Here is a 24,485-nt window from a genome sequence, read left to right as displayed (position 1 = left end):
ATCTGTTAACGAACGGCGGACTAAGCCTAGGGGCAGTTAGTTGGTCGGAAGTTTACAACCAATTAAGAAAGACTGGATTTATCTGGCAATACAGTAATGAAACACACGGAAACCTAAATAAACCTCACAGTGACACCGAATTTCTAAGGACAATAATCAAGTAATTGATTTATTGCAATAAAAAATCAATAAGGTATATAAATCATACAAGGTTTATGGACAAAATACACCTCACATGGCAATACAATATGCCTCACGTGGTTAACTAACCACCCGACTAACTTAAACACAGCTAATCTACAACCCAAGGGTTACCTCATTCAATAGTGATAGCCCTCACACAAATAACACAGAGTGTCATGCAAAACAGGGTCGATCTAACGAAAGGGAAATTACCCTCACAGCGATCTGAGTACATCAAGTAAACATCAAGGCTAGCTAGCACAATGACAAGATTGCCTTCTAGCCGTCACCCCACTATCAGTGCTTACAGACGACAAGCAATCCAACAGCAAAGACCACTAGCTCCCAGCCTAGGTTCACGACACTCAGCTCTATCACTAAAGTAATCTAGACCCAATACGGTTCGCTACTAGACCTACCAGTTATAGTCACTACATGCAGCGCCCCTGGTGCAGCGTCCACGCTATACCTCGCACAGTCACAGCACGGAACGGTAGAAAGCGTCCTCCACGATCCTGCCACTCTGCGACCCAGCAGCGAAACTCACTAACTGATTGTGCGCGCTCTAAGCACGCCGCAAGCGCCCAGACCTAGTGCTCTACGCAACGCCGATTGGTCAACGCAATGCTTAATAATTTATGACTTAGACTGGCATTCATGCCTACCCCTATTTCGTCACAATATCATTAAAAATGAATCATGTTTTATCTTTACTATGGTAGTACCATGAAAGTACCATAAACGTACCATGAAAATGTACAAATACCATAAGTCTACCTTAGATACCATGGGTTTACCATCAAAACAATGCTACAACCGTGGTAGAACCATGGTACAACCACTGGAGTACCACCATAGAAAACATACAGTGGTTTTACCATACAATTAGCATGGTAACCACCATAAAACCACCGCTACCATGGTAATACCATAGTACTTTTTTATAAGGGTAGAGAACCTCTGGTGGTAACTTGATGACCTTAGCAGCATGTTGAAAGATCAAAACTAAAACCTTTAAAAATGCCAACTTATAGCATGCACGTTACTTTTCCAACCATAGAATGGATTTTCATGGTCATTTTATTTATACTTGTCGCAGCCATAAAAATACGCTTAACCATATGTCCGGACAAAAGAGGCTACATACGGCTACTCAGAACAGATTCCGTGAGTTGTTTCGGCTGGTACATGATACTGACTGACAATGTTAAAACTGTAAGAATGTATAGTGAAAACACAAAGAGATTAAAATGCTCTCTGAATGTATTTTCCATCTTTGTTAAACTTACCTCATAGCTTGTATTTCTCCACACCTCTTGTTGTATGTGATTAGTTTTGCTAGGATCAACCTCACATTTTAATGTAATTGGCATAGGACTTGTCACTGACATCAAGTGCCTCCAGCTCCTTGGCAATGAATTTTGACAAGGCTCTTACATCGCTTGGCAATGGTAGTGGCTTCTGAACTCCACATTTTCTTCAAATAGGATCCGTGCAAGCATTGTGTTGAATCACAGACTCGTGAGTAGTAGAGAACTGACAGTTCTGGACCACACGCCCTTTTCACCGTTTTCAGCAAAAACCCCCGGGTAGTACATCGACTCAAAAAATCGGGGGAATCCCCTAAAAATCTGGAATTCCAGATTTCCCCCGGTACCTCATCGACCCAAAAAATCCGGCTCTAAAATACCGGGCGAATATATACATTCTGAGCCAAAATCTCTGTTACCCATCACACGCAGTATTCCCTCCGGTCGTACTCCCTCCGGTCGTGCTCGCTACGCTCGCTCACCTTTTGACCCCGGCTGGCTAAACAACTCGTGACTGGTACTGACTTACACAAACAAAAAGGGATTTCCCCTTGCGAACAAGTCGAGACTTGCCCGACCTGAACTCGTGACCTCTACTTAAAGCATGGCTCTGTTCAAAGCAAAACACGCTATGTTTACAACCGCCTTAAATAAATGCTCTTTATATCAAATAGTAGTATAAAAAAAAAACATGTTGAATAAAATTGATAAAAATTTTATAAATCTATATATAAAAAGAGACATGAGCTATCAACAACATCGACCTATATTAACGAACTTTATTCGATTTAAGAAGGTGTTTTTGGAAGATTTTATTAAACGGTATAAGATCCCATTACCGTCACCTAGGCGCAAATATCATACACGATCAGAGCTAATAAAAGCTATCAGAGAGGATCAAAAACAATTTAGGCATCTCCCGCGTCAGTCATATCGGCAGCTGTTGAAAACGGTACAAAAATATAATATTCCTTATGCAAACAAAGACAGATACGTCAAACAGGACTTTATTGATGCGATTAAAGCTTATACACAACCTAAAGAACTGGAGGAAGTAGACATTAAACGTATAAGGCGTTTTAAAGATAATTTTCGTAATTGGGAGTTGATTCCTCGCTTCTATGAAGACGATTTAATACATTTTTTTTATTTTTACAAGCAGTTGATAGAGAAAACAGCGTTAGCTGAACTCAAAGAAATCGGGAGTTACAAATTACAAACACATCTTAAAGTGCAGTTTAGATTGGAAAAAATTGACGGAACGATTGACTATGGCACCTTTCCCTTTCAGAGTGATCAAGACGTAGTAACGAGTAAACCAAGCGTTAAAAATGCACTTGCTAAGCAACGCGAAGAACAAATCGAACAGGTGGAGGCTCATACACAAAAAGGCTCGGGGTGGATCTTTGACAAAGTTGTCGCTTTTTACATCAACGTGGTTAAATATAATCCAGTGGGTTCTTCTTACATTCCGTTGCCTAAGGAACTGTTAGACAAAAAAGCAATCATAAACGTCCAAAATAAAGATCAAGAATGTATCCGATGGGCGTTGAGAGCAGCTTTAAAGCTGTATTCAGACGGAGTCAAAAGTCAGCTAGAAACAAATTCAAAATATAAAATACATGACGAGCGGCCTTCGACTTACCGGTCAGAAGCAGACGGTCTAAATTTTACAAACATAAGCTTTCCAACACCGATTTCACAAATCCCTCGTATCGAATCGCAAAATAACTTGGCAATCAATGTGTTTGGTTATACCAAAAAAGACGGTATTTACATTCTCCACAAAAGCAAGCGTCCAGAAGAAGGAGCGAGTGAAGCGAGCGGACTACGAGCGCAGCGAGAACCAATCAATTTACTTTATTTTACCCGAGATGAAGAGAATCACTACTGTTGGATTAAAAACTTTTCTCGGTTGACGGGTGACATCAATAAACACGACGGCCAAAAATACTGGTGTTTCAAGTGCATGACACATTTCCTAACTGAAGAAAAGTTAGCCAGCCACAAAGAAGATTGCCAAGGCTTAAACGTTCCTACGTGTAAAGTCGAAATGCCAGTCAAAGGCGAGAATATACTCAAGTTCAAAAATTACAAAAATAAGCAAGACGCGCCTTTTGCCATTTACGCCGATTTTGAGTCTGTTTTAGAAAAATTACCGCTGACTGACACAAACACGGTGAAAACTCAGATTCACAGGCCTTGCGGGTACTCATATGCAGTCGTCAGATGCGATGGAGTTTGCACTAGCCGAAAAACATATAGAGGCCAAGACGCGGCCGTTAATTTTGTAGAATCACTTTCTCAGGAAACAGAGAAAATAAATGAAACGTTTAAAAACAAAGAGCCGTTGATTTGGAACGATCAATTACAAAAAATTTACGAAAAATGTCATAGATGTTGGATATGCGAAAAGTTGATAGATCGAGCAAAAGCGGATGAATCTCACTGTCAATGTGATATTCCAAAACCACCTGAGACAAAAGCTGACAAAATTGCTTTCTGTCATAAAAATGAAGCTGGGTTCAAAGAGTGGAAATGTTTAGATTGCGAAAAGCCCATCAACAATTTTAGAAAAGTTCGCGATCATTGTCACGTGACGGGGAAGTATCGAGGCCCAGCGCACGCTAGTTGTAATCTCAAGTTAAGAATAGTGCCCGACCAAACACCTATTCCGGTTATCTTACACAACTTGGAGAAATACGATGCGCACTTGATTATGCAGGGTGCTCACGAATTTTATGGGAAATCAATTAAGTTGATCGCTAAAAATACCGAGAACTACATTTCGTTTTCTTTTGGCCAACTCAGATTTTTAGACTCCTTTCATTTCATGGCGGCTTCGCTAGATCGGTTGGTTAAAAATTGTTCACCAGATGATTTTAAATTACTTTGTGAAAGGTTTCCAAATAACCCAAATTTACTCTTGGAAAAGGGAATTTATCCTTATGAGTATATCGATTCCTTTGATCGATTTCAAGAAACAAAACTCCCACCAGTAGACGCTTTTTATAGCTCTCTGAAGCAGGGAGGGATAACCGAGCAAGAATACGCTCGTGCGGAAACAGTATGGGAAGCCTTTGGTTGTCAAAACTTGGGGGACTACCACGACTTATACGTGGAAACGGACACGCTATTGCTCGCGGGTGTATTTGAAAACTTTCGGAAGGTATGCAAGAAGAACTATGGCCTTGACCCGGCTAACTACTATACGGCGCCAGGCCTGTCGTGGGATGCATTGTTAAAGCATTCGGGTATACAATTGGAACTATTGACAGACATCGACAAGCACTTGTTCTTTGAAAGGGCCAAAAGAGGTGGTATCTCGAGTGTGGGCGCAAAGCGATACGCGAAAGCTAATAGTCCAGAATTACCCGACTACGATCCCAATAAGCCGGAGTCACAGATCATGTACCTAGACGCAAATAATTTATATGGCTGGGCGATGAGCAAATATCTACCCGTAGGGGAATTTACCTGGGAAACAGACTTAGCAAAATTTAATTACTATTACATCCAAGAGTTACGGCTAACTGACGACTACGGTTACATGTTTGAGATCTCTTTAGATTACCCGGAACGTCACCATGACAAACATAATGACTTTCCACTTGCACCCGAAAACATGTCGGTGCCGAACGAATGGTTTTCGAGTTACCAACAGGATTTAATTGGTAATGGCGAGCAAGTGACCTCGGTAGACAAACTCGTGGCTACTTTGGACACCAAACGAAAATACGTGGTTCACTATCGTACATTGCAAAAATATCTCAAACTAGGGTTGTGGATCAAAGAAGTTCACCGGGTACTGCGTTTTCGCCAAAAGCCGTGGATGAAGAGCTACATCGATAAAAACACAAAATTGCGCAAGAAAGCAAAAAATGATTTTGAGAAAGACTTTTTCAAATTGATGAACAATTCGGTATTTGGCAAGACGATGGAAAATGTAAGACATCGAATTGACGGCCACCTCCTAAGGGACGTACAAGACGCCGCCAAATACAAAAAATTAACGTATAAACCGAATTACAAATCGACGGTGCCATTTGGGGACTGTTCTCTTTCGTTTGTGGAGATGTACCGAACCAAAACAAAATTAAATAAGCCAATCTATTGCGGTGTAAGTATTCTCGATATCTCAAAAACGTTAATGTACGATTTCTACTACAACGAACTAAAATCAACTTTTGGTGAAAAAGTAAATTTACTTTATACGGACACTGATTCTCTATTAGTTCAAATCGAGCAAAGCTCTGACGATTTAACTGGTTACCTAAACGAAAAGCGCCATTTGTTTGACTTTAGTAATTATCCACCGGGTCATCCGCTTTACAGCGTCAAAAATAAAAAAGTCATAGGCAAAATGAAAGACGAGTTTGGCGGTAAAACAATTTTAGAAGCCGTTTGTATTAGGCCAAAAATGTATTCGATCTTAACTACCGATCAAAAGCGAGCGTCAGCGAGCAACGAAGCGACCAGAGGGAGCAACGAGCGAAGCGAGTACTTTTCTTTAAAGAAGGCGAAAGGGGTCTCCAAGGTAGTAACCGAGAAACGATTGACCCACGAGATGTATAAAAGATGCCTATTTGAAAGGGTTTCTCATTTCAATAAACAACAACTATTTAGATCGGATAAACATCGGGTGTTCACCATTTCACAAAATAAACTTAGTTTGTCGCCGTTGGACACAAAGCGTTATATATTGCCGAACGGAATCGATACGTTGGCTTACGGGCATAAGCGAGCGCAGCGAGCGAGTGGAACGAGCGAGCTATGAACGCAGTGAGAACGAGCTACTCCGGTAATTCGGTGTCCTCGGGTACTACCTGAAGTTCCTCTTTGACGAAACTCCTATTCGGGCCGTTTAAAAGGTAGTACAAAGTTGGGCCCGTTTTGACGCGTTTTCCTTTCACTCGTCTACCAAATTGACTGGTACGCTTTTCAATTTGGTAGACGTCCACGGACCATATCGGATCTGTTGCCCTTCTGACGGTGCCGCCCTCTTGCTCACCCGGGTAATAGAGGTACCTGACGACTGCGTTTGGAGGAAGTTCTCTTTGGGTAATGCTTACAGGTGCACTCGGTTCTTGGTTCACTCGCTTTGATTTTATAGCTTCTGCAGGAACGGCATCTATTAACCGCGTTTTTTCCTCGTTTAACGATTTCACGACCTGAGGCAAACGTTCTACCCATTCCACGTTACGCACACCCACGTTTAACATTTCTTGAGCGTATTGGTGGCCAAATAACCTTTCGGCTAAAGTACGGTTAAACCTTTCTACAATTCCTTGAGATCTGTGTACCCCAGGTTCACCCACTTGAATTTGTACTTTATTTTTTGTCATTAACTTTTTAAACTCGCCTTTGAATTCAGATCCCGAGTCTACCATTACGAATTTGGGCCATGTCAGAGGTGATCGCGAATAAATCTTCTTTATTACTTCACTCACTTGTTCGGCGGTTTTACTGGTCAACGGTTCTGCCTCTTTATATCGCGAACCCACGTCTACCACGGTTAAAGCGTACTTAAACGTTTTCCTTTTAACTCGGTCCCAGGGTAAATACAAAACGTCCATTTGATGCGCGTAATTAGGTTCGACCGATTCTGATTGCAACATTGTAGGTCTGGGTACGTAATGTGGTGCGGGTAAGTATATTTGCCAAACGGCCTGCTTTTTTAACCACTTCCTAATAACTGATTTGTCCGCACCGGTCTTTTCGTGTAGACGATCGACAGCACTTTCTCCTCGCCAGTAGCCTTGCGGGCTGTAAAATAGTTTTGAAAATTCTCTCTCCATTTTAAAATAAGTTACACAAAGCGAGTTACGAAGCGACCAGAGGGAGCAACGAGCGTAGCGAGTATTACCGTAGCGAGTACCGGTAAGCCAACAACCCGACTATCGCAGTTCCACCTATAATCCAAACAAACTCGCGAATTTTTTGATCTTCGGAAGGCTCGTAAAAATCGGACAACTTAGGCTCTGGCGGTAACGGGATAATACTCTTACCGGTCAATTCTGAATACTCCCGCGACCCTTCGTCTACTTTTACAAATGTTTGCTGACTCTTGCCTTCTTGTTGCCTTCGTTCATTTAAAAAGTCTTGCATGTCTACGCGTTTTTGTTCCCACTCTTGTTTTGCTTGATCTAATTGCTCCAACGCGAGGTCGTGACGCTTTCGTTCTTCGTCGACGTTGTTATCTTTTGATAAACTGTCAAATAAAAAATTTGAGCCCGTGAAGGCCAAGGCGTTTACTATCGCTCCTCCAACCATCATTAAAGCACTAGCCATTTTTAAAATAAGGTTAAATTAAATATGGAGAACGAACGAAGTGAGTACGACTGGAGGGAGTACGAGCGAAGCGAAGCGAAGCGAGCAACGAAGCGACCAGAGGGAGCAACGAGCGAAGCGAGTATTACCGAAATTAAAGATAAATTAATCGAGATTCAAACCGAACAGGTAGAAACTCAGCTAAAGATCGACGAAATCGCCCATATGTTAGAAGGTGAAAAATATGAAGATCTGTTTTTTGCAGCGGGTTTAACGTTAGTCGTGTTTTCTTTTCTTTTTAAAATTATAAAATAAGAATTGTATTATATAAAAGTAAGATGTATACCAAAAAGCTTAACCCGAGTCGCAGACTTAAAGTTCCTCGCGCGATCAAAGGTGAGCGACGCGAAGTCACCATTACGCACAACCCGAGTACCGTAGACGCGGGTCACACGTTAAACGTAAAATTCCCCTCTTTAGGTATGGACGAAGTCATGGTACCCGGTACTGCAAAGTTGGCTTTTAAACTCGATCTCGACGGTGCCTCGGACGACAACAGGACGGTCTATAACAACGTGGCGAGAAACCTGGTGTCGGAAATAAATGTGAGTCTCCAGGGAAACAAAATCGTAAGTTACTATGACGCGGACGTATTTCACAATTTCAAGGACAATTGGTTACCCCCGTCGCAGACCAAAAATATGGCGTATTTTGGTTTGGAAAGAGAAAACGTAGCTAAGATACGTCTAGGGGCTGACGATGCTAATGCCGCCGCAAACGATGGTAAGGACAAAGCAATTGCTGACGCTTTTAAAAACAGGTACGCGATTCCACTAGACACGCCTATGTTAACGGATCATACCCCATTTTATCCTTCGTGGTTTAAAGAGCCTCTGACGTACCAACTAACTTTTAACCGACACGACAAAGTGGTTAATTCGTCAGATACCGCGGCTGAATATCAAATTTCAGATCTGACCCTGGAATACGAGGTAGTCACCAACCGAGACTTGGCCCAAACCTTGAGAAATAAGAAGACGATGTATTATCTATTCGACCGTATTCACTCGTGGAAGAAGCAAGCGGTAAACAAGTCAGACACGCTGTGGAACATCAGCATCGACCAGAGTATTAGAAGCCTAAAAGGGGTGTTGATTTTATTTAGAGACCCGACGATCAAGAACCCGCAAAAATTCTATAATCCGCACATCACAAAGACGGTTGTCACGGTCGAAGGTAAACCAAATCAATTGTACTCACAGGGTCTGTTTGAATATCAACACTGGAACGAAGTTACAAAGTATTTCGGAGACTCGGATAAAGAATTGGCTAGAGGGGTCGTCTCGGACTTATCCTTGTTGGGAGTAGACATGGCGGACTATCTAAAAGACAAGTACGGTCTATGGCTCGACTTCCGAAGTTCCGACGACAATTCCGCCCATGGATCGGGCAGACCTCTCGGTGGAGGAGGAGACATATCTATACAGATGGAACGAACGGCCGAAACCGCGGGACCGTTGACGATGTACGTATTCCTGGTGATGGACTCTCAACTCACGGTGGAGGACGGGAACTTTAAAAATCTTGTTTATTAAAAATGAACGAGCGAGTGGAACGAGTGAACTACGAGCGAAGCGAGAACGAGCGAGCGAGTTATGAAAGAAGTGAGAACGACCGGAGGGAGTATGAGCGTAGCGAGAACCAGATGTTTAAGAATCCCCACTGCGCCTTGATCGTGGGCAAAACTGGCAGCGGGAAGACTAACTGGATCTTAAATCTTTTAGAGACAGAATACCGATTCACCTTTGAAGCTATCGTCATTATATGCCCAACGCTTTTTAAGAATAAAACTTATTTAGAACGACTGTGGGTGTACACCGATGAAAACGTTTACCTATGTGACCTGGATCGAGAAAGACTAGAATTAAATGAGGCAATAGAACTTTATCAGAGAGTATTCGATGGGATAAATACGTTGTTTATTATCGACGATTGTGCAGCTGATCAGTTTATTAAGTATCGTAAGAAGTCTAAGAGTGGTTCAGTTTGCGCGTTGTCGAAAATGGCGTTCTCAGGTCGACATTACCTTCACAGCTGCTGGCTTTTGACGCAAAAGTACAATTCAGTTTTAAAAGATTTTCGCGAGAATACTGCTTGGACAGCAATTTTTCATTGCAAGGACCGTGGTTCGTTTGATCAGTGTCTGGACGAGAACGACATTGTACCAGATGAAAAGAGAGGGGAAATTAAAAGGCATCTACGCACCGTGAGATTTAGTAAGTTGGTGTTAAATACCGAAGCGCCCGCAAGTTACAATATTTTTTAGCTAGTTACTCAGCTATGTTATAATACGTTTTAGCTAGTTATTTATTTGTTTTACTTTGTTGATAATTACTTACCCTTTGCTTGAGCATAGCTAATTCAGCTGTGCTATAATAAAATTTAATTTAGTTATAGTAAATAGATAACAATGCTACAATACGTCCAGCTAGTTATTCAGCTAGTTATTGCAGCTAACTTGACTTATTATACAGTTGAATACATACGACTAAAGCATACCTACAACAAATTTAAAGAGTACTTATTATTAAAATGGACGACATAAAAAGCATATTCACTGAACCAAAAAGCGAAGCAATCAGCTCAAACGTAAAAGACCGCCTTTGCGCGATAGCTGCCTCGGGCGAAAGCAAGAAGTATCTCGGGAAAGAATACACGATAAAAGAAATCGAAGCTCTACCACCAAAAGAACAAGAAAAACTGTTTAACCTCTACGAAGTTAAGTTTGGCAAAGAAATCGTTAAAACTCTCGGTTACTCGATTTTAAGTTTGTACTCTCGCCTACTAGGAATAGCTACTCCGATCGATCTACTCGGATTCAACGTCAACTTAAAATCAGAGGAAGCGCTGACTAAAGATTTAAACGACGACCCGATTATCAGTCAAACGATGGGCCACCTACTTACCGAGGTCTGTTACAAGTACGGAGTGTACCTATCTCCACTTACAGCTATGCTGATTACAACTAAGCATCTGGAGTTTAACAAAAGTTCTGTTATTATAAAAGAGGATGTCAACAAACGAAGTGAACCCAACAGAAGCGAGCAACAACGAAGCGAACTCGAGCAACCAAATTCAGAAAGCAGTTAAGTCAGTTACTAAGCGAGCAGAACGAGCTAAGAACCCAAAGCGCGTAGAACAAGGTAAGAAGTTGGCGGAACATAACAAGAAGATGAAGCAACAACTCGTTAAGATGAAATTAGCGGGCGAACCGAGTGAAGAATCTAGCTTTACCCAAACGGCCTTTGAAAACAGAAGCTTGATACTCGGTGGATTGGGTATCGCTGGTGTTGTGGTTCTCTACTTAATTTGGAAAAATAAGTCGACTAGTTCACGACAAATTAGCGTTCAACCAAAGCAAAGCTCGAATATTCCCAAACAAGAACCGGATTTAGATATGGAATAAATACTCCCTTTGGTCGTAGCTCGCTTTGCTCGCTTTATTTAAAAGTTCTTTATATATAAATATGAGTAACGCTAAATCAATCGACGTAAACGGAATCGTCAATACGGTTTACCACGGCGCAGTTGTTTCAGGAATCTCACTCGGATACGCCATGCTGTCGAGTAAACTATTTAAAATTAAACCACCGGATTTCAATAAGTTGTCTGCCGAAGATGCATTAAAATTAACCGCTTTGTCCAGCGGCGCACTCTTTACCCAAGGTTGGTTGGTGGGGCAGGGTATCTTACCCTCAACGTTTCCTATGGGCGGATCGAGTTAAGTTTTCTTATTTTAAATGGATGAAGGGGGATTTGAAATGAAAGAAATGGAACAAGAACGTGAACAAGAAGAATTTGAGCAAGACTACCAAGATGAACTAGAACGGGACGATATCTTTGATGATGGTATATTAAAAAACGCCCCAAACCCTCCTGTAGTTGGACCAGAGTCTAGTCCCGAAGAATTAAGACAGAAGCTGAATGAAGATAAGCTTAGCGATGAAACTAAAAAGGCGGTGTATAGTTTTTATAACGAGATTAAAAAAACTACCGGACTTGAACCGACCATAGACTTAGAAAAGACAAATATATTTAGCCTTGATTCAAAAGGAAGACTCAATGCAACCTATAACGGCGAAGAAATCCGCCTGACTAGAACAAAAATAGATAAAAGTGGGCAAAAGTTTCTCGCGTTGTCTAGCTTAGAAAAAGAAGGTGGTAGAGATTTTATTAGACACACTTTAGGGTTAAAAGGCTACAAAGACCCTGGATTTCAATTAATTGAAGAGGCAAAAGCTGTTTCAGAAAATATAGAAAAGATCACGAGTGAAGACGGATCTGTAGACAAATTAGATGAGCCACTCGATCAACTTCAAGAAATAGCACAACAGTCTCATAACTTAGACCCAGAAGATACAAATTCAGAATTTACTCTCAGAGAGATTAGAGGATTTGACCAAAGCTTACAAACAATAAGAGGACAATTAAAACTTGTAGAAGCTAAGATCGCGAGTGTAAAAGAAAATATTCAGACAACTGAAGATGCATTAAAGGAACCAGATATCACTCAAGAACAAAAAAATTCCGAGCTTAAAATTCTTAGAGATTTTTACAATGAGTTAGCAGCATTGAATACCCAACGAAAAAATTTAACCTCGGGATTTAGAAACCAACTTAAAATGTTAAAAGAAACGATCCAAACGGCTCTAGGTAAAGATTTGACTTTACGCGAACGAATTAATATTTTATTTAGAGAGCAAGGCGTCACGATCGTGAGCATTTTAACGGCTATTGGTTTAGCGATAAGTACCATCGTTAGTAGTATCGTGGCTAGCGTTAGAGCTGTTGGAACTCCTAGCGTAACGCCTGAACCCACACCTAAACCAACGCCTGCTCCTCCTTCCAAGGGCGGGGTCACCGATTGGATCAAACGTCAACTGTGGAATTTAGCCAATGTATTAAAGAAACTCGGGTTGAGTGCATTAGGAGCTTTGCCTGGGATCATCGGTAGCATTTTGAGTTGGATTTTTAACGTAGCGAGTAAAGCGGTTGGATGGGTGGCGGAACATTTATGGACCTTGTTCGTGGGCGTGGGTGTTTTGCTTTTGACTTACGTGCAAAAAGGGTAAAAATAGATTTTAAAATAAGATAAAAATTCACCCCAAATTTGAGGTGAATTTTTTTTATGCCTTACATCAAACCGTTCTCGCTTCGCTTTGTTTAAGTTAAAATTTTATACAGCGTAAAACCGATGACACCCACGGCAACGGCTCCGATGGTTAAGGACAGTTTTTCTTCGTTGTGTGTGTCTAAAGGCTTACTAAAAACCGGGTTTGCAGTTGGATTCCTCGGTAACACTTCCGGTTCTAGTTCTTCATTAGTACTCGCACTCGTTCCGTTATTCAAACTCGGTACATACCCAGTTTTCATATCCCCAGTCGCGACTTGTAAATTATTGTTATAACCCTCAAAGACGCCTATCCGTAAGTCCATGTTTGAAGGTATTAGATATAGCCCTGGGGCTAGTACATAATCTAATGGTGTTTTAGCATTTTGTAACATATCTTGAAAACGATCTGTCGACTTTTCTGAATCGGGGTTGGCTGGATTAATTTCTGCTTCTATGATTGTTTTAAATCTTTGTTGCGCGATTAACCCTGTACCATAAGACAAAATACTCACCTTAGTATCAACTTGAGACCCTAATAACGCATAGACATAGGCTCGAATAGATTCATTTACCTTTATAAACCCTATATCTGTAAACTGCGACTTTTTAGGAATAAAACCCCACCATCCGGTAGTCGCAACCTTTGAGTCTTGCAAAATATATTCTACTACGTATTGTGCCGTTACGCCGGAGTTAACCTTAGAGTAACCGAGTCGCATGACTTTATGCACAAAAGAAAGGTTAGGCGTTCTAGCACCTACCCCGAGACTTAAATTTGTTGCGGTCCAGTCTTTGTCTACATCGTCTGCATCTAATTTTGGAGTATAATCGTTTCCTGGTACGGGTAACCACTGTCTAACACCCGTGTCCATCAAACCGGCTCGGTCAAAATAATAAGCGGTACCAAGGCCATTTGTATAAAGATCGACTTTTTGCCTAAAGTTCATATCTGGGTCAACTCCGTATAAAAGACACGTGTCAGAAAACTTCCGATGGTCATAATTATTGTTAATCACGTTAAATACGTCGTCGCTCGGAATGGGCATCACACAGTCGTGAAATATTTTTCGTACGGTGTAATATAAGTGGAACCTCATTATAGCCGAGACATATGGGCCGTGACTAGACAGTAGATCAGAACCCACACCGCAGGCTGTTGTCGCGCAATAGACCGCAAAATTAAATTGGTTTTGATAAAATGTCAACGGATCTGAGTTCCAGCGTTCTACCACTTCGTCCGTGGTTACTTTTGGTAGTTTATACGCGTGTGTTAAATTTGGAAACTCGGCTGTAAAGGCATTGTCTTTGTTTACTCTGATATCTAGACTGCTAAAATTACCTCCCATTTATTTTAAAAGAATTTTAAAAATAATCTTTACCAGTCTTTTACAGGTGCCGTTGGAATGGTCGCTTCTCGATAAGCGGGTGGATCGCTACGCTCATACCCAACCGACTTTGTAAAACTTATTCGCCAAGTTTTTTCATAAGATCTTTTTTTAAAACCGCCGCTAGCGCTTCTGCTCTTTCGTTGACTCGACGTTCAAATTCTTGCCCGCTGTGAGCTTTGCTCGATTCCAATTTTGTAGATGTACGCGATCTAATCTTTTCTTTCATCTCGTTAAATTTTTTCAGCTCAGATAAAATAAGGGCAAATTCTTCCTGGGATATGTCGCCGTCTTCAATCGCGTGAGATACGTATTCTTCGATTGTATTTAATTTAGCGTCTGCCAACATTCGAATTTGGTCGTGTTTTTTAGTTTTGTGGGTGAGTCTACGAGATGCGTACTTTAGAACCGCATAAGCGCCAAACGCACCGATAGCGACGCCTTCCATCACGAGCCCGACGGGACCAGTGATCACTCCCAAAATAGCGGGAATGCCTACGGCCGCCGATGTGGCACCTAGTGCTTCCACGCCGTATTCTACGTACCCGAGCGCGGTTAAGAGTCGTTTGATCTTTTTGTAACTAGCTTCGCGCGCGTCGCGTTCTCTTTGGATTTGAGATTTAATTTCTTCGATCTTTCTTAGCCTGTAAACCTTTGTCTCCGCTTGTTCGGTTGAAGCTCGCTCGTTCTCGCTCCGGTCGTTATACTCACTCGCTTCAACCGAGTTTAAATCAGGATATATGTTAGTCGTCATCTTATAATTAAGAGTTTTTAAACGATATTCACCTCGAGCAAAATTCCATCTCCTTCACCGCTTACCAACCTACCTTTGTCGTTTTTTAAAGAAAAGGTGAGTTCGTCTATGTTCCGATCTACGAGTCTTTTACAGGTTGGGTTTACCTCTAAATTGCACAGAGCTGTGTCTCTGGTGCTGAGTACAGTTGAAGACTTCCCGTCATAAAAGTTATAATTTGGATCGAGCTGCTCGCAGTGTATAAACAGATATTTGATACTATCGATGTTATATTTGCCTTTGTATATAAAAAAGTTTTGTAATTCAACAGAAGGCAGGCCGAGCAATTGACCCACGTGTGTGTTTAGTTTTAGTTTTAAATAAGGGTCAAAAATGACTAAAGTCACCGATTTTGACTTTTCATATACTTTAAAACTCACGCCTGGAATGGCGTTTAAAATAAAATCAAACCAGTCGATTCCGTAATACCCGGGTTCTAAGGTGATGCCGCCAGTCAATCCAGAGATACTTATAGACTCAAACGCTTGCTTTGTGTAAAGTTGGTTAAATATGGGTTTTGCTTGGCCTTTTAAAATAGATTGTACAGTAGAAGACGTAGTATCCCAAATGAACAATTGTTTCTCTTCAGTTGTCGGTGGTGGCCTGCCCTTTAGATGGTTTGCATAGTCTAATCTATCACAAATTTGATTGAGGGCGTGTATAATGCCCGCTAGTGTCGTTTGAAAAGACAAAGAAATGATCAAACTTACATGTATTTCAGTAATCATTCTTGGGTAAAAAAAGTCATCTAGCATTTGTATTACAAAAAGCTCGTCTTCATAAGAACCGCTGTCAAGAAGGTTTAACTTTTTTTCCATTTCTTGTCGTAAAGTATCATTAGATAATAGATTAAAATATAAAGGCTTATAATGTACACCAAAATAAAAAGAAGAAAAATCAGTAAATTTGTCTTTTATTACACTTATTATAGATAACATGTGTGCTTTATATACTTTTATTCGTCTAACATTATATTCCCAATTTAAAGTGTATTTTTGTATGTTTCTTAAAAAATTTTGAGTCGCAAAATAAAATCCAAAAAAAACATCTATTAATTGTAAACTTGGTTTTTCAATTTCATATTTTTCACCTATATATAGATCACTATATTTTTGCACCAAGGCTTGATTGATTGATCCATCATCACCGGGTTCGTTAGATAATTCTTTTGCCCCCCACTCAATCTCTGTCTCTCTCATAATGTTAAAAAACTTTTTTTCTAGCTGAATGTTTTTGGTGCAGATACGTTTGCTCCCTTTTTCGTTTTTAATCTCGTTTTTTAGTTTAAATGTTTGTGGATTTTCAGTCAGGTGAAATGTATGCGTCTCCATTTTATTAATAAGCATCTAATTCAATCAAGATTTTACCGACGTTGTTTAAGAGTTCATCTCGCTCGTTTCTCAAAGAAAAGGTGAGTTCGTCTATGTTCCGAGATAATAGCTTTTTGGGTGTTTTATTCGTTGATTCATAAGGGATAACGCTGAGCAGGTTAGAAGACTTTCCGTTATAAAAATTGATAGAGTGATCCAATTGTTGACAGTGAATAAACGTAGGAGTTGAGTTATACTCACCTATATAAATAACGTTGGGCGAAAGTTTGTTTTCGGGTAAGTTTAACAAGTTAGCCACCTCTCTATTGAGCCGCAATTTGAGATTGGGATCCGTGATGGTTAAGGTCACCCTTTTTGATTCCGAGTGCACCTTAAAACTTACTCCAGGGATGGCGTTTAAAATAAAATCAAACCAATCGATTCCGTAGTACCCGGTAGACACCACGATGCTTCCTCTTTGCGACTCTGGCAACGGTTGAGCCAAACTTGGAGCTAGCAAAGCATATATAGGTTCTTTCATTCCCGTCAAAATAAGTTTTAGAGCCGTCTCTTTTCTTCTTTTTTCGTTTCTGTCCAAATTTGTATCCCATTGAATGTCGGTGTCTTGTGTTACGTATAAATATTCAGCTTCAAACTGAATGTTTTTGACTCGGACTACTTTATCGCCTTTAATGTTGTTAATCTCGTTTTTTAATTCAAACGTTTGAGGATTTTCAGTCAAGTAAAACGTATGCGTTTCCATTTTTAAATTAAACTATTTTTAAACTTCTCCATAGCGTTTTCCCAGTGCCTATCTGAGACACCAAAAAGGTCTTTCACTTTAGATTCGGTTTCCCCAGTGACGTCTTGATAACAGACTGCAATTAAAGCCTCCAACGGTTTACCTCGAGAGATCTTGCCGTTTAAAACTTGGTTCAATCGATATTCTATTTCACCCGCTTCGCCGTTTTGAAAACAGATATTATACTTCTGCAACGTTTTTCTCGATTTTGGCGGCTTGGGTTTTTTCCAAACGTGATGCTTGTAATACCGATCTCCCACTTCTGCAGCGTCAAACGAAGAAACCCACCCAAAAATTTGACCGCAATGTTTACACGCGTATCTTTCGCCCATTTCAACTATTTGGTGATCGCAAGGTGGCCTAGGTTGTACATTTCTCGTTGCCCCAATTATGTGTACTTCCTTTAGATTCAGCAAGTGGCAAAGTTCCGCATCAGTCATTTTATATAAAGAGATTATTTATTTAAAACAAAAAAAAAAATTTAACCCCGGGATAACCGAGGTTAAATTGACTTTCACTAACTTTTATTTAACTCCCTTCGGTCGTACTCGCTCGCTCTGCTCGCTTTTAATCAAACGCGTCCAAAAGGTAAGGTTTCTCTTCAACCGTTAGCATAGCTGATATAACTCTATACCTAACACTCGCTCCACAAGAAAGTGAACCGTGGGCGCCGTAGTAAATATCTTTAGGAGAGATTAAAGAGATCGCTTGGCATTTCTTATTAGCAAAAAGAGAGCGATCAATTTCTTTAAACGATTTATCCACCAAAGAGGCGTCATAGGCTGTCTTAACGTACATCCTACTTTTATCGGTATAAGCCGGCTTAACTAAGTAATTAATTTGATCGGGTATGTCATCTAGTTTTTGAGACACCTTAAAAGAGTTACGCGTAATCACGGGGAGGTCTTCCAGGGCCTCATCTGTTAATTTTTCAAAATGTCTGTAAACTGAATCATTTATACGTAATAGCAGCGATTCAGTATTGGGAGACAGTTGATAACAAATTTGTTTTTGGTCAGTAGGTTCCTTAGTACCATATTTGTAAACCGGGTTTATACCGTAACAAGGGTCTTCGAGCCTAATCAACAATCGTTTATGTTGGCCCTCGTGAGAATAGAGAATCTTAGAAGAATTCTTTGCGGGTCTTAAAATGACTAAGTTTTCAGGGTCAAAGGGACCGTAGGTAATTTTTGGGTTTTTGTTGCCGGCATTTAGACGTTTGTGGTCATTTGAGACGATATACATTTGAGTTGACATGTTCTATTTATAATTAGGTTTTTTAAATTTTTTATCATTTTTATTCAGGCGGGATTTCGACGTCAGCGTCATATTTAATAATCAATCCAATTTTGTATAAGCCAGTCACGAGTTCAGGTCGGGCAAGTCTCGACTTGTTCGCAAGGGGAAATCCCTTTTTGTTTGTGAATGAGTGCTGATTGCCAGTCACGAGTTGTTTAGCCAGCCGGGGTCAAAAGGTGAGCGAGCGTAGCGAGCACGACCGGAGGGAGTACGACCGGAGGGAATACTGCGTGTGATGGGTAACAGAGATTTTGGCTCAGAATGTATATATTCGCCCGGTATTTTAGAGCCGGATTTTTTGGGTCGATGAGGTACCGGGGGAAATCTGGAATTCCAGATTTTTAGGGGATTCCCCCGATTTTTTGAGTTGATGTACTACCCAGGGGTTTTTGCTAAAAACGGCGAAAAGGGCGTGTGGTCCAGAACTGTCAGTTCTCTACTACTTCGTGAGCTGCAAGATGTCTTTGCTCTCTGTGCGGGCTTGAGTCTTGCCATTTGCGAAGGCTTCGGACAACTTGATATTGATAAGCCGTTTGATGTGATATGACAGCTTCACCAGATTCTTAGGAGATTCCAGAACATCATCACCACCCTCCTCTTGTTTCGCCACAAGGTATGCTGCTTTAAAAACTTCATCAAAGTATAGGGGTGAAAGGTAGCTTGCCAGACTCGGACCATCTTGTGGCGTGGCTTGTTTATTCAGCTCTATCTTCAGTATAGCGGCCAGACGCATTACTCTGGATGCGTAGTATTTACGCATCACACAGTTGGCGAGATTTCGGATCATCCATTCATTCCCAAGCACAAATGATGAGGGGATTTTTCTTGGATTCTTGCCCTACCTTGTCATCTTTCATGATGGGAAAGACTTCCTTCTCAAGAGCCTTACTGGATTCCTTGCTGACAGCTCGAGACAGAGCCTTTGACTGGATGACCGATTCTCCCTTTGTTTCTCTAAGGTTGTAGTCTTCTTTTGCGACAAATTTCGTTTGGTGTGGCAACAGTACAGATAGTTCCACCCATTCAAAACATTTAGGATATGGCCCATTGTGAGGCACATCAAAGTGCTTCTTAGGTCGACGTGCCAATATGATCTCGCTCTTCTTTAGGCGAAGAACTTTGTTATGGAGACAAAGCCCCTTGATTTCGAAGAATATCCAAGGGCTTTTTTCTTACCACTTTACTTTTCCTTCCTCACTGATGGGGTGTCACTCTCGTCAAAAGATATTTTGGATATCTTTTGACTTGTTCTCTCGAACAATGAACAGCCATTAAATGCTGTGACATATTGGTCACAAGCTTTGAACAAAACAAGCATGCATGTTTCTAATTGTAGACCCTTGTATGCTTCTTGCGTTTACCTAGCCCGGTTGTGCTTGAAACTGGAACCTCTCGGAAATGAACTCCAACATTATTTTTGTCCCATATTTTCCACTCTGGATCCAGGTCATCTTCTAAATCATCCGATTTATTATCAGGATCATGGTCAGTAGGCTCTAGATCAAGGTCATGTTCACCTGGCTCTAGATCAAGGTCATGTTCGCCAGGCTCTTAAGGTCATGTTGTGAGGATTCACTGGCATCAGGAATCTGAAGAAGGCGTTTCCTGGAAGGAGTTTCACCTTCATGTGAACTGGTATCTGAATTTGAATCTGATGGACAATAGGTGGAATTGCTAGCCTGTGAATCATCTGATGGAGTAGGAATTTTTGCTGGACTTTCTTTATTCAAAAAATCTACCACATTCTGCAGCCGCTGCAGGAAATCAACGGAAGCCTCTGAATTAGTTTCATCTTCACTCTCTGGAACTTCCATAGCTTGAAGTGCTGGTTTACACGAGGACGCATTCTTCTGATTTTCAAGGGCCTTTTTTCAGCAAGCAAATTATTTATTGCTTCAACGAGACCAGTTCCAAAGCCAACTGTCAAGACTCCACAATGACCCACTGGTTGAGGCAATTCAGAGGTGGTTGATGAAGATGCTGCTGAATCAATTGGACATGTTGAAAGCTTGTCTGTGTGGGCTGTTTGGGGTGCTGTTGCACCATCAAGTTAACTTGCTGGAGATGTCTCATGGCTGATTGATATGGAAGGATCAAGTGGACCTGCCGAGGGCCTCTCAGAGGGGAATGAACCACCTTTTGCTGCAGCATCCAGTTTACCTACTGATGAAGACTTCACAGAGGTATGGATAAATGATTTAGGTGCTGTTGCATCAGTGGATGTACCTGCCAAGGGCCTCTCAGAGGGAAATGATCCATATGTTGTTTATCACCAGGTTGACCTGTGCAAGGCAATTTTGAGGTGGATGATCTGGATGATCTTTGGCTGTCTGCTTTGCCTTGACCTGTTGGTGGAGAGTAGCTGATGAATTAACGAGCCAATGCTACATCCGTCACAAACTTGGGAAGAACTGTGAAAGTTTTCGCTGGAAAGTATCTGAAAAGGAGAAAACACATAGGGGTCATTCCAGGAAGTTCGGGCACAGTTTGTGACGACGTCTCTTCTTACATCGGTACCATTTATAGCCCTTTATTTTCAGTTTACAATAGATTAAGTCATATTAATCAGTAAAGATGAAGCACACCTCTACAAGAACCTAGCAAGATTTCGAACAATCTCAATTTAAGATCCACATGCAGGGAAAAAAGATGTTCCCGAGCTTCGTGGAATGACCCAAATATTAGTCACTTCTTGAATTGAGATTACTCATTGACCAAATGTCAAACTTGTACTGTAAGAAGTACCAAACACAGAAAATTTGTCATTTCAACTATGTGAAACCTTGTTAAATCAGGCATTCTTGGGCTTGTAGGAAAATTCAGACAAAGTGGAATATAGGGGGAGGTTAAGGGGAATATTACTCCACAAAATTGTTAAAAGGGGACGAATAGGGAAAAAAGGAGGAAATCTAGAACGGAATGGAGCGAAAGATTGTGCCATAGCCACAGTAAGTTATGTTTTATGTGTTTCTCTCCTTCTTCATAAGTCTCTTGCAATCTTCTTCAACAAAAATATTTGTTCTTGACTCTGAGCTACCCCGAAAACCTCCTGGATGCACCTTTGGCTCGTTTACCTCTCAGAGAAAATATGACTTCTCAAAACAATTTCTATAGGAATATTAAAAGGTAAAAATTCAGAGCATTGCAGATAGCTGATTTGTGCACTGACTACGATGAATGGGACTCCCCATCCCTTTGAATAAATGCCGTAATGTGTCCAAGACACCTGATTGGTTGAATTTTCAGTTACATGCAAGTTTAAAGCTTGAAATGAATATGAAATCTTGCAAGAATGTTACTGGTATATAAAATGAAATCTTTGAACAGGTTGATGTACACAGAAAAGTCTTTCTGATGGGAATCTTTTTCCATGATGTACAATAACTACGTATAACAATGGACTTAGAACTTGCAAAATTGAAACCTTGAAAGCAACTGAAAACATCCAAAATAAATTTGAAATAACATAGTAACATAAAGACAAAATGACCAACTCCACTTTGGTTATACATGTATATTTACCTTTACCACTTTCAATTTATGTTTGGTCATTTAAACTGAGCTTTACATTCCTCGATGCAGTTTTTGACTCTGTGTGGGACAGGGGGCATCACTTTCTTGAATAACTGCACTAAAAATTTGAAACAGTATTTTGTAGTTTTCTAGTGATTTAGGCTTAGCAAAAACAAACAGCCATGAATCATCTGACTTGGCATTAGATTTCTTAATTGCAGAGATTATACTTCAAATACCGTTTCAATGACTGCAATTTCATAAAGACTGAAATCTGTCTTAATGTTTAACCAAGAAGCAGCCTGTGACAATGTTAAAAGTTCACTTTTACTCAAAATAATTCAACTAAATGGCAATGCTCAGTTCTGTTAGTGATGTAAAGATGCATAGACTGTACTTACATGGAGTCTTCATTGAAAAAACACTTGTACATGTAACTTGGCGTCCCCGGACCTCAACAGCTTCAATTTTTCCCTGCTACATAATACACTCACACTGCTTTACCGAATGCATTTGCTTGTGTACGAATATCTTTAAGAACAGCCATTATGCAAAATTTAATATTAAGTAGCCCGGGGTGGTATGGATAAAAGATCTTAACAAGATTATATATGGACTCTACACCATTTCATGAGTTGAAGCTGACTGAAACGATTTACTCCAAATGGACCCCTGTATTGGCTAACAAAGACAATTAATAAATAATTATTATAATAATAACATAATTTAATGATAAGGTAGTAATAAATAGTATGTGCCCACTACATATGCATGCAACATAGGTGTAACTACAAGGACCGGCACATACTCCCCCATTTTAAAATGACTTCTGCAACTAAAATGCACCCTTGGGTGCCCCGCCAGAAATATTTGTGCCACCCTCTCCCCCAAAAAGGACCCTAGTTGCGCTATTGTGCGCATGTTCACTATACATGTATGCACATGAATACACATGCATGTGATTTTGTATAATAGGTCCATGGATGCAAAGTGCCACAAAATGACCCAAGTGATCATAAATTTATCATTTCGAAAACAAACACAAGATACAGTTTTCTAACACATTGCATTTCTTGACTCACCTTGCAATGGTGGAGTTGCATTACTACGCTTCATGTTGGATCTGTGAAAAAAAATATCAAATATTACGATGCATACAAATACTTTGCGATTTATACAAATACTTTGCACTACATTTACTTTACAAACCAGTTGAATTACATAATATGAATCATGGGTTTATACTTGCAAGAGACAAACATCACTCTTATTCTACTGTCAAAGTTTTTAAATAATAGCATGCTTATGATGTTGAAAACAAAGTGGATGCATTTAGGCTGCTACATGTGGATGAATGCCAGCTTTGGTGTACACCTAATTAATAAGAGAATGCCTACCTAGTTTCTTAAAAAAACGACCTCTGGCTCATGGATAATGCCTAGTTCTTGACTGACAGCTCCCAGCAAGGTTCAATATTTTTTATGATCTATTTCACAAAAACGTTTTGGCGATTTTTTTACATTAAAGTTAAAATTTAGACGTATTATTAGAATTACTAGAGGCCTAATTCTATTACTTATAGTAGGCCTATTAGCCTAGTTACACATTCAGCTGGTTTCGGAGAATATCAAAGGCCCATTTTTACATTGGTTTGATTCACATTTCATAAACGAAATGTGACAATGAAAATGTTGTGGAGTGTATAACAATTGTCAGGTGTGCCTCGTAATATAATGCACAGTCAGCCCCCAGAAAACTTCTCATCTCATCTACCAAAAACAATTATAAAGCATGATCAGTGTCAAATTGGCACAACTGATTTGGCCAGCGTGCGCTAACATTGTCCTCCCCCTATAAAAAGGAAAAACACCAAAGGATGCCTTAGGCCCACCTGAAAAATCTTCTTGTATGAAATATATGAAACAAGGCCATGTTTTCGAACAATTTTGAGCCTCCCAAAAGCAATCTCTAAGTCATTGTAAAGGAGTGCCCAATGATCTGCTCTATCAATTAGAATCCAATAATTATTTCCGAATTTGAATTCTTTGCAAAACTGAATGATGTTATTCATAACCCAGAGCTCTTTTGTTACAAAAACGTAAAATGACATGACAGTAAAATAAACTAGCCCAACCACAAAAACTTTTTTGGCCTATGTCGGAAAAAGAAGCAACAGCCAGTCCATGTCTGTAGCTGCTGCCAGCTAGGTAGGCATATCAAAACTTTCCCTATTGTTTTAATTTCACTTAAAGATTTTGGAAGTAAAAATGGAATATCTGTACAATTTCATACACGAAAAGTGACAAATGACCCATAAACTTATGCCGAAATCATTGAAATTTCTCCTGATCTGGACAACTCCACAATGATCTCCATGACCACATGGGTGCTAAGACAGCTTTTCAATATCAATAGGGGGCGCTATAGAAAAGTTCTAAATGAACACT

General features: G+C 40.3%; 1 pseudogene across 1 annotated transcript; it reads right to left on the bottom strand.

Annotated features, from left to right (window-relative positions):
• Window positions 1-245: 245 nt before the first annotated feature.
• LOC147797769 (uncharacterized) lies at window positions 246-23,154 on the bottom strand (annotated as a pseudogene). The gene is made up of 4 exons (XR_015426813.1): window positions 23,121-23,154; window positions 19,724-20,075; window positions 18,969-19,689; window positions 246-1,701 (listed from the first exon to the last, which is right to left on the bottom strand). The product of XR_015426813.1 is annotated as an uncharacterized LOC147797769 (transcript).
• Between the last annotated feature and the right edge of the window lie 1,331 nt (window positions 23,155-24,485).

This window comes from Acanthaster planci, linkage group LG10, assembly GCF_054643075.1.
Source record: "Acanthaster planci isolate LZ-2023a linkage group LG10, COTS_SCS, whole genome shotgun sequence".
NCBI lineage: Eukaryota > Metazoa > Echinodermata > Asteroidea > Valvatida > Acanthasteridae > Acanthaster > Acanthaster planci.
This window is presented reverse-complemented; position numbering and strand designations above follow the sequence as displayed.